At 42.1% G+C, this 11,696-nt stretch overlaps 1 long non-coding RNA gene across 1 annotated transcript in view; it reads right to left on the bottom strand.

Moving 5' to 3' along the window:
* Positions 1-1,028: 1,028 nt before the first annotated feature.
* LOC144218678 (uncharacterized) overlaps positions 1,029-11,696 on the bottom strand; it is a 20,657-nt gene continuing 9,989 nt past the window's right edge. Inside the window, exon 3 of the long non-coding RNA XR_013331221.1 lies at positions 1,029-2,209. This is a non-coding gene — a long non-coding RNA (uncharacterized LOC144218678). The remainder of the gene's footprint in view (positions 2,210-11,696) is intronic.

The raw sequence follows: 11,696 nt of genomic DNA, 5'->3' as shown, positions 1-11,696 counted from the left end.
TCTCTCTCCCTCCCTCTCCCTCTCCCCCCTCTCTCCCTCTCTTTCTCTCTCTCAAAAATAAAGATTTTAAAAAACTTTTTCAAATTCAGAAGCTTCAGGACACCTGGGTGGCTCAGTCAGTTGAGCGACTCTTGGTTTCAGCTCACTCGGTTTGTGAGGTCAAGCCCCAGGTCAGGCTGTGTACTGACAGTGTGGAGCCTGCTTGGGATTCTCTCTCTTCTTTTCTCTCTGCCCCTTCCCTGCTCTCACTCTCAAAATAAGCAAACAAACTTTAAATACATAAATACAAGAAAAATTCAGAAGCTTCACTGGAAACACTTGCTGTGAGTCAAGGCACATCCCATCAAAGAGATTCTGTAGAGATCCCAGGTTCTAACCCCAAAATTATGAAGCTACCTTGGGCTCATGACTTAGTAACCCCCACAGTTGGGGCTGGAACAGGCTCTGGTCAAGTGGAGGGAAAGCACATCTGTGCTCCCATTGGTGCACACACCCACACCCCTGTATGCAGACTTGGAAGACATAATCATTCTCTGCAGAATTTTGAAACTTCGTTCCCAAATAGCCCGTGGAATTGAATTTCTGATATCTGAGCGCATATATGGATATGCATTTTCCATTACTTGTTTAGGCAGACTACAAAACATCACAGTAGAGGAGTCGCCAATTTATGAACAGGTTGTGTGCTTCAAGTTCATTTGCTGGCTATTTGGAACTTAGAACACGTCTTTCCCTAGAAGCAAGAGGGTGCACAAGCCCACTTAACCCATGATGTACTGTACTATAATGCCACAAAGCAGTTTTATTCTATCCATCAGGGGTTTGCAAACTCAAATGCCTTCAGTGGACAACGCAAGTGAAGAGAGTCAGATCAGGAAAACACAGAATGATAGAGACTGGGTTGTGCATGTCCCACCTGAAGGGAACAGCCACAGCTCCGGCGGATGGTTGTCACAGAAGAATGTATGCCCCACACAGCAGATAAGGAGATGCCAAGACCAAAAGTTTATATGAAAACAGCTGGCCACTGACTTGAAATTATTTTATAAACAGTGCACATGATACAAGACATTATGGGCGCCTAATGTGGGGGCACCTGGGTGGCTCAATCGGTTGTGCATCTGACTCTTGATTCCCACTCAGGTCATGATCCCAGGGTCGTAGGATCAAGCCCCGTATTGTGCTCTGCCCTGAGTGTGGAGTTTGCTTAAGATTCTCTCTCTCTCTCCCTGTCTCCCTCTGTCCCCCTCCTCCACTCATGTGTGCTCTCTCTCTCTCTCAAATAAAAATAAAAGTTATATATTAAAAAAAAAGACATCTGTGAGCTGAAACTGGCCCATACAACCTCCACTCAAAAATCTTGCTGCTTTGGGAAAAAATACATACATATTTTTTAATTTGTACAAGCCAACAACAGGAAAGTATTTCCCCTCTTCTGGTGAGGTGGGTGGTGGCTCCTCACGGCCAGTGTTCCCAGGTTAAGCCTCTTCCTGGCATGAGAGAAGGCTAATGTCTTTGGGGATCTAAGAACCTATGGCTGACGCAGGGGCCCCTGACCCTCAATCTAAGCCCCCCACTGGGCTCCATCACTAAGTTTCTGATGTATTGGGGTCTGTGCAAGTTAGGACCATGTTTTGCTTTTACTGTGATGGTGGTTGTTAGTATTGCTCTATCATTTTGACTGTTATCTTTTTCTGACTATCCATGTTATATAAGTTCACTCTAGAAAACTTGGAAGTTTTTCCTTCTAGAAGTAATCACTGTGAATAATGATTTCTTTTTTTCAATCTTTTCCCTTTCATTTTTTTTCACATTATACAAGCATAGTGGATTGAATGATGCTCTCTTCCCTTCCCTTCAAAATAATATGTCCACATCCTAATCTCTGGAACTGGTGAATGTGACCCTCTTTGGAAAAATGATCTTGAGATGAGATCATTTGGGGCAGGTGGCTTCTAAATCTAATGACAAACATCCTTATGAGACACACACAGAGGAGACACACAGAGGAGGAGGAAGCAATGAGACCGTGGAGGCAGAGACTGGAGTGACGGTGGCCACAAGTCAAGGAATGCCAATAGCCACCACCAGCTGGAAGGATTCTCCCAAGAGCCTTCAGAGTGAGTATGGTCTTGACAGATTTCAGAGTGCTGGCCTCCAAGACTACATTTCTGTTTTGCCAAGTGTGCGGTAATTTGTTAAGACAGCCCTAGGAAACGAATACAACAAGTAATACATGAATAAATGGATGTAATTAATTCAGACAATGCAGGATTATGTAAAGCGAAAAGGGTGATAGTCCCCTACATGCCACACAAATCCCTCTGTATTCCCTGTGAATAGTGTCTCTTTGGTAACAACCTTTCTAGGCTTTTTTCTATGCACTTAACACACACACATACACACACGCACACACACATATACACAAACATATTTATATGTTTTTGTGTCTTTTAAAATAAACGAGATCGTCATATTCAGCTACTCACTCTTTTGTAAATTCAGTATTTCTTGGGGATATTTGCATGTCTGTACAGAAAGATCTGACTTATCCTTCTCATTGACTGCAATATATTATCTGATCATAGCCTACATCATTGTTTTCACTGATTCTAAACTTACTGATGTAACCAAATTACAATGATGAATCAAAGTTGACTCTCTTCACTTGGCTAAAATAGAAATTATCTGCCTTCCCCCTGACCCCTTGCAACTTACAACCTCCACATTAAAATGTGTCTGTCTGGGGGTGCCTTGATGGCTTAGTCGGTTAAGCGTCTGACTTTCGCTTAGGTCATGATCTCATGGTTCATGGGTTCGAGCCCCGCATCGGGCTCTGTGCTGACTGCCACCTCAGGGCCTGGAGCCTGTTTGAGTCTGTGTCTCCCTCTCTCTCTGACCCTTCCCTGCTCACGCTCTCTCTCTCTCTCTCTCCTAGAAATAAATAAAACATTAAAAAAATATACAAAATGTGTCTGTCTGTCTGTCTGTCATGAGCTCCATTCTGGCTCTCTATATCTTGCCATTAGAACTCACCAAGTGACTTGCTTTGGCTAGTGATATGTTAGCAGAAGTCACTTGAATCATTTCCAGCCAGAGGCTTCAAGGGCCAAGGGCTTACAGAAGCCCTACAAGGAGCCTCCTTCAGCCTGGGTCTCTTGGTGAGGGTGTGAACAAAAAATAAACCTCTGTCATTTTAAACCACTGAGATTTGAGGGCTATTTGTTGCTGCAGCAGAACCCAGACAATCATAACTGATTTTACATAGATGTGATATACATACCGTATGTGTGATGTACCTATCCTACACATTTGTATATGTATCCTATGCTAAAATGGAGGAAAGCTTAAAGCCAGAAGCTTGAAAGAAGAAAGTGTGGTTTATTACAGCCTGCTCAGTAGTAATTAACAATATGACTAATAATACACTTCTACTTCCTATTTAGTTATTTATCCTTTTTCTATTTTCACTAAGATGATGAATTTAATGCCAGTGGAAATGAAACATCATGTTTCCAATATCACGAATATCATACTAGCCATAAATTAACAACTCTGTTTGGTGGATATGTGGGTCCATGGCCTTGCTTTTAGGTCTATAAATGCCACTACGCCCTGCATCTACTAACGGGGCATTGGGTTTCAGGTTATTTTCTATGGTTTCATGTACATTTGAAATAACAGTGCTCTGTGGGCTCAAAGAACAGCCCTTCTCTCTTGCCTCTGGATAGGGGGATTGGCAGGTGCTGCCTCACTTCAGGGAGGGAGGAAGTGCTTTTCTCTGATCAACAGTGATGCCTCAAGCTGATTAAAGAACATTGTTTGTAGAACTGGAAGAGGATCAAAACGCCTTCAGTTCTCCAAGCCAGAAAAGATAAGGCCTTGAAGGCTAAAATGGTAAGCATAACAAGAGCCTTATAGTTTCAATGAAAGATATTGAAGATTCAAGCCTTTTCTCTCCTGGGCAGAAGAATATTTTTTAATTATATCTTTTAAAACGTCAGATTTAACAGGAAAGAAAGAAAGAAACAAAGGAAGGAAGGAAGGAAGGAAGGAAGAAAACCCTCTTGCTTTATTCCACCCAAACACTGAAATCAGAGAAGCTTCCTTAATCATGGCTCTGACCTCATCACAATTCTGTGAGGAAGAAGGCAGCAAATACCGGCAGCCACCTTCCCAGGTTTGATGATGGCAGCTAGCTCCACAATGGACGACACCCATGATGATGACATTTTACATCTAAAATCTAAATCTTAAAAAAATGCCAGAGCCTCCTATCACCTATCACAGTGGGGTTTAAAGAGAGGACCCTAATCTGGGGGAGACAATATCACTCCTCTTAGGTAGGAACTCAGGGGGAAATAAAAGATGGCTCTTACCCACATGACACCCCCCACCACCACCACCACCAGACACACCACCTTCTCCAAGCTGACCCTGTGTTAGCAGAAGGGGCTGGACTCCATGCAGTGATTCCTGAGGGGATTCTGGGCCCACTATAAATAGGAGCTACTTAAGATTAATAGGATGTGGGTTTGTATTGGTAGAGTTTTTTCCTCCTTAGCCTGAATTAACCAAGGCAGCAGTGCATTGTCTATATCACTCAATAAGTTTTGTATAGCCTCTGGATTACTGTCTTTGTTCTCTTATTTTTTAGGAACATCATCTATGCTGCTCTCAGATACTTACATAGTTTTAAATATAATTTATTGAGTTCAAAGATTCATTATAAATCATTATGATAAAGCTAGGGTCTGACTGTTTGTGTCCTTCCAAAACGCATATGCTGAAATCCTGATCCCCAAAGGCGAGATGATACTGGTGGGTGGGATCCTTGGGAGATGCTTAAACCATGAAGGTAGACCCTTCATGAACGGGATTAATGTCTTATAAAAGAGACTCCAGAGAGTTCCCTAGCCCCTTCTGCCCTATAAGGATACAAGGAGAAGTTTGCAATCCAGAAGAGGGGCCTCATGGGACCCTCCTGGCTCCCTGATCTCAGCCTCCAGAACTATGAGAAATAAATTCCTATTGCTTATAAGCTACTCAGTCTGTAGTATTTTGCTAGATAACAGCCTGAATGGACTACGACAGGCAGGCAGGACTCCAAGATGGCTCCCACAATTCCTGAGCCCTGGTGTACTCGCACCTTCTCCAGGTTATTCTAACACTAATCTAAATGCTGCTGTGAAGGGGTTGTGCAGAGGCCATTAAGTTCCTGAATTAACTGACCTTAAAATAAAAGACTATCCTCAGGTTGGGCCTGACAGAATCAGATAAGCCCTAAAAGGAACTGCGTTCTTCTGGTGAGAAGATTCCAAGTGTGAGAGGGCATATGGAGGGACCACATGGCAAGGAACTGCGCGGGCCTCTGGGAGCTGAGAGCAGTCTCTGCCTAACAGCCGGCAAGAGAGCAGGGCCTCATCCGCCAAATGCAAGCATCTGAAGTCTGCCAGTAACCATGTGAGCTGGAAAGAAGACCCCGGCTCCAGAAAGAAATCAGCCCAGTTGGCACCTTCTTGTCAGTCTGGAGAGACCCTGAGCAGAGAACCTAATTCAGCTATGCCTAGACTCCTGACCTGTAGAGACTGTGAGACAATAAATGAGTGGTGTTTTTTTTCTCAGTTGCAGAGTTTGTGGTAATTTGTTAGGTGGCAGTAGAAATCGATTACAAGCAGACGGAGCAAGCTTTCTCTGACCCAAAACGTAAAGGAAATTAAGTATAAATGTAACTTTAAATTTTAGCCCTCATCCTTCTTCCTTTAGAACCAGATGTGAACATGTAGCTCCATATGCCTTTTCCTTATTAAATAATAAAGGTTAAATTGAACTTTATGTATATAAATATACTTTATGTATATTTATCCCCAACCTGAAAGGTTTCCTGGAGGTTAGGGTCATTGCTAAGTACTTCTTATTCTCATCTCCAGTTTTTCACAATGTTTCTACTGCAATTAGGAAGGCTTTAGGGGCGCCTAGGTGGTTCAGTCAGTTAAGCAGCCAACTCTTGATTTTGGCTCAGGTTGTGACCTCACAGTCCGTGGGTTCAAGCCCCGTGTCAGGCTCCATAAATGACAGTGTGGTGCCTGCTTGGGATTCTCTCTCTCCCTCTCTCTCTCTCTCAAAATAAATAAATAAATAAATAGGCTTTAGAATTCATAGTCCATCCTTGTAAAACAGAAAATGGAATCCACTTTCCCAAACTTACACATATGCAGTAACAAAATAGTGAAAGAACAGGAAAATTCCTTGTAACATTCATCCAATGAAATAACCATATACCATGACTGGTATTCTACTAGTAATAATAATCCTACAAGAAGGATGAAAATTTAATTTCATCAAATAACATCAATACAAAACAAAAATAAATGACAAATAGTAATGTTTGTATTTTTGAATTAGAAATGGCTACCCATATAACTGAATTTTTTTCTAGTCTGCTTCAAGACATAATGGATTTTATTTTTCTTTTCTGTATTAATCAATGAAGCTTAGTTTGTAATTAATTTTGGAGCATCCAGACCTTTGAGTCCTTTGGATAAAGGTATTAATACTAAGGTTTCTTGTTTTATGTGTTTTTCTGTCTCGAATAATAGGATGCATTTTAATGGTTGTATATAAAAGGCCAAATTTGAATGTCTCAGATAACAGCACAGAAGGGACTTCAGCTAAAGCCCCCTCCACTTCCGCCCCCTCANCACCCCCCCCCCCTCCCCCCCCCAAAAAAAAAAAAAAAAAAAAAAACAAAAAACCAATGAAACAGCGCCCCTTAGTGGCAGAAGAGCAAAATTGTCAGTAGGTTAACAGTACAGTAAAAATCTTGCTGAGATATAAACTGCTAAGTACAAAATAATTTTCTCTTTAAAAAATTAGAGTTAAAAAGATTAGAGTTAAACAGGACACTTTCGAGCAATCATTGCAAAGTGGATTATGCGGAGTCATAGGGTGTTTTGAAAGCCAAAAGGGAGCCATTGTATCTGCTGGGAAAAGTGAAAATCAAAGATTAACAGCCTTTAACATATAGGGAATTAAATTATCCCGAATACAAGCAGGAAAGTTACCTCAGCAGCCGTTTGTCTTCTAACAACTCTTCCACTGAGGTGGAACACAAATGAAAGTAAGCTGATTCTTCAGATAAACGGGATAATTTTGGATATTTACACGACCCTTTAGAATCATCAACTCATTAATACCAATCCCCAGAAACATCTGTCCTGCTAGCCATATTTTACAGTTGAAATCACTAGGGCCCAGGGAAGACAGGAACACAGTAGAGTCCATATTTGAATGTCCTTGTTTCCAGTTTCCTAAACTTAAAATAACTGGGTTCCATTATGTAGAATGTACCCCATTCTGTAACTCGCTCCACTTACTGGCTGCAAACATGACCAAACCTTTGATTCCAAGTCTGGCTTTCTGAGTCAACCAGTGTGTCGCCTGCGGCAATTACTCAACCCCTCCGTACTTCAGGTGTGCAGTATCAGAATCAAGGCTCTTTTTTTTTTTTTTTAGGATTAAATGAGAAGACAGGAAAAGTGCTTTGAGCGGTGCCTGGCACCTAGTAAAAGCTTGAGAAACATTAACTGTAACTAGCCGATACTGCCTAGATTGACAAGCTATTCAAGGCGTTGCAAACTTTGGGTTAAACCTGGCTGGCTCTATGAGTGGAACATGTGATTCTTGATCTCAGGGTTGTAAGTTTGAGCCCCATGTTGGGTGTAGAGATTACTTAAAAATAAAATTTTTTTTTAATATTTTTATTTATTTCTAGGAGAGAGAGAGAGACAGCGTGAGCAGGGGAGTGACGGTCAGAGAGAGAGGGAGTCACAGACTGAAACAGGCTCCAGGCTCTGAGCTGGCAGTCAGCACAGAGCCCGACGCGGGGCTCGAACCCACGAACCGCCAGATCATGACCTAAGCGAAAGCCGGCCGCTTAACCGACTAAGCCACCCAGGTGCCCCAAAAATAAAATATTTTTAAAAAAATATTTTAGCTTTATTTTTTTAAGAAAGACAGAAAGAGAGAGAGCATGAGTGGGGGAGGGGCAGAGAGCGAGGGAGACACAGAATCTGAAGCAGGCCCCAGGCTCCGAGCTGTCAGCACAGAGCCCGACGTGGGGCTTGAACCCACAAACCGTGAGATCATGACCTAAGCCGAAGTCAGACACTCAACTGACTGAACCACCTAGGCGCACTAAAATTAAAATCTTTAAATCAATAAATATAGACAGACAGACAGACTTCTGTCTGGTAGTCTGGTAGACAGACTACCACCAATGGTAAATTACTTGGGAGGAGGAGACTTGGGATGCAAGCAGAACTCAGTGTTCTCACTTGGCATGCTTCCGTATTGTTACACTGACTGTTGTAACAAGCACGTTGTACTATTGTCATTTCAAATAAATCAAGACAGAATATCTGCTTCACGGACCCACTGAACCCTTGGAGTTCACCTTTCAGACTTTCTTTTATACATTTAACCTCCCTATTCCCCTGGCCCTTTGTAAAGATGCCCCACCCTCTCCAGGCTAACCTTTTGATGAGACCTTTTGATTATAATCCAGTGGTTGCTGATGTCTGCACTCCTGGAGCGCATCTGCAAAAAGGCTTGCAAATACTGCAAACTCCTGCAGTGTAAGCATGCTGGGCTCAGCTTGAAGAAGACCGCAGTCATGCGCCAGGGAAACCAAGCCACAAGCGGAGATTTCCATCAGCGCCCAAGTGCTGAAAGCTGTCACAGCGTTCTGCTATCTGGGCACCAGGCTGTCCATCAGCACTTGGCCTGACAAGGAAAGGGAAAACGGAAAAGAGAAGCAAGCAGCCGAGCATCGTTCCCAGTGTGGCACTGCTGTGGCACATTAGCCCACACCCAACCATGGCCCTGAAGACTACTGCTGCAAAGTGCAAAGTGCAAAGTGCAAAGTGCAAAGACCAGTGCTGCGTGAACCTCCTAGAGGAGTGTGCAGTTCAGAACCGCTGTGGAATTCTCCAGTGGCTTCACCAGGACATTTCACGTCCAGTGAGAGGTGTTTTAAACAAACAGGCACCTCTTCAGCAAGTTTCTTAATCTCCTCTGTAAAGTTGGAGGGTATTAGGTTATTATAGCATTAGTTATTAATGCTAGCTGCTGTAACAAAAGTTTATTGCTCCCTTATAAGAATCCCCTGTGGACCTTCCTGGATTGGAGAAACAGGACTCTGCTCTGTACAGCCCTTATAGGACCCAAGTTAATGGAGTGGGAGTAGGTCTTCTGTCCTCAGTGCTGGCTTCCAACAGCCCCTAGGCTTCAGCATCCAGCTGGTAGAACAGGGAAGAGGAGTGTTCATTCCAGGGAGGTTTTTCCAGGCTAGGCCTGGAAATGGTGCCATTACATTCTGTGGCCAAAGTTATCTATGTGCAAAGAAGGCTGGGAAATGTGGTTCATGTGTGTGCCCAGAGGAAAAGAGGATATGGATTCGGCAAACGGAGAGCCAGTCTCTACCTAAGAAATCATATATTTTGGGGCGTTTGGGTGGTTCAACGGGTTAAGTGTTCACCTGTGGCCCAGATCATGATCTCACAGTTCATGAATTCCAGCCCTGCATCAAGCTCTCTACTGTCAGCACACAGCCCACTTTGGATACTCTGGCCTCCTCTCTCTCTGCCTCTCTATCTCTGTCAAAAATAAATAAGCATTAAAAGGTAAAAAAAAGTTTTAAAAAATCACAAAATTAGGATCAGTCAGTTAAGTGACTGACCTTCAGCTCAGGTCATGGTCTTACAGTTCATGAGCTCTGTGCTGACAGCTCAGAGCCTGGAGCCTGCTTCAGACTCTGTGTCTCCCTCTCTCTCTGCCCCTCCCCCACTCACACTCTGCCTCTGCCTCTCTCTTTCAAAAAATAAATAAACGCTAAGAAAAACGTTTTTAAATCACATATTTCCCTTAAGAGGTTGTGATAATGCTTAAAGATGATGTGGAGGTGGGTGCTTGGCTCACTAGCTACTGGGGAAGAGTAAGGATATAAAAAGAAGGGAGCAGTAGAATGTCCAAGAAGGGACTGGATAGTGGGCTGAGCACTGAAAAGCTATTAAAGCACTTTCCAGGTAACCCAAAGACTCTATGTTAAGATAAATTGGCCATAGAATGAGTTAGATTGACACTAGGTTACCCACCAACCTCAAGAAAATCTCTGTGCAATGAAGATAGATTGTAAAACACCACACAATCTCTAAACCAGTGGCACATCCCTCTTAGATACTGCCTTGGTTCTGAAAGACCTAAAAACTTAACAAGAAGGAAGAGCAGGAGGGGGAAAGGGCAGGAAGGAAAAGGAAAAGGAGAACTTTTAAATTCTAAAGAGTTCAACACACCACCTTCCGGCACACTTGTTTATTTTATGTCTGAGAACTATAGTCCCAGAAACTGTGGATATCTACAAAAATGGCAAAAAGTCTTACTAAAAACAAACTAGAATGATCTAGCCATTATGAGGAATGTTCCAATTAGACAAGACTGTTCAGTTAAGAAGTGCACTGGAAAACAACGGTTTCAGAATTAAATAAATGGAATGTTGGATACCGATTTTAAATCTTGAAGCTCCCATTACACCATATACAAAAATAAACTCAAAATGGTTGAAAGACCTAAATGTAAGACAGGAATTCACCAAAATCCTCAAGGAGAAAGCAGGCAAAAACCTCTTTGACCTGAGCTGCAGCAACTCTTACTCAACATGTCTTCAGAGGCAAGGGAAACAAAAGCAAAAATGAACTACTGGGACCTCATCAAGATAAAAAGCTTCTGCACAGCAAAGGAAACAATCAGCAAAATTAAAAGGCAACAGACAGAATGGGAGAAAATATTGCAAATGACATATCAGATAAAGGGTTAGTATCCAAAATCTGTAAAGAACTTATCAAACTCAACACCCAAAACACAAATAATCCAGTGAAGAAATGGGCAAAAGACATGAATAGACATTTTCCAAAGAAGACATCCAGATGGCTAACTAACACATGAAAAAATACTCAACATCACTCATCATCAGGGAAGTACAAATCAAAACCTTAATGAGATACCACCTCATACCTGTCAGAATGGCTAATATTAACAACTCAGGCAACAACAGATGTTGGTAAAGATGTGGAGAAAGAGGAATTCTTTTGCCCTGCTCATGGGAATGCAAACTGGTGCAGTCACTCTGGAAAACAGTGTAGACGTTCCTCAAAAAATTAAAAATAGAACTACCCTATGACCCAGCAATTATACTACTAGGTATTTCTCCAAAGGATACAGGTGTGCTGTTTTGAAGGGGCACACGCACCCCAAAGTTTATAGGTACACAATCAACAATAGCCAAAGTGCAGAAAGAGCCCAAAAGTCCATCAACTGATGAATGGATAAAGAATATATATATATATATATATATATATATAATGGAATATTACTCAAGAATCAAAAAGAATGAAATCTTGCCTTTTGCAATAATGTGGATGGAACTAGAGTGTATTATGCTAAGTGAAATTAGTCAGAGAAAGACAAATATCGTATGATGTGTGGAATTTAAGATACAAAACAGATGAACATAAGGGAAGGGAAGCAAAAATAATATAAAAATAGGGAGAAGCTTAAAACATAAGAGACTCTTAAATACAAAGAATAAACTGAGGGTTTTGGGTGGGGGGATGGGCTAAATGGGCAAAAGGCATCAAGGA

The sequence above is a fragment of the Crocuta crocuta genome, unplaced genomic scaffold (genome assembly GCF_008692635.1).
Source record: "Crocuta crocuta isolate KB4526 unplaced genomic scaffold, BGI_CrCroc_1.0 scaffold130, whole genome shotgun sequence".
NCBI lineage: Eukaryota > Metazoa > Chordata > Mammalia > Carnivora > Hyaenidae > Crocuta > Crocuta crocuta.
The sequence above is the reverse complement of the archived record's forward strand: the minus strand, read 5'-3'. Positions and strand labels throughout refer to the sequence as shown.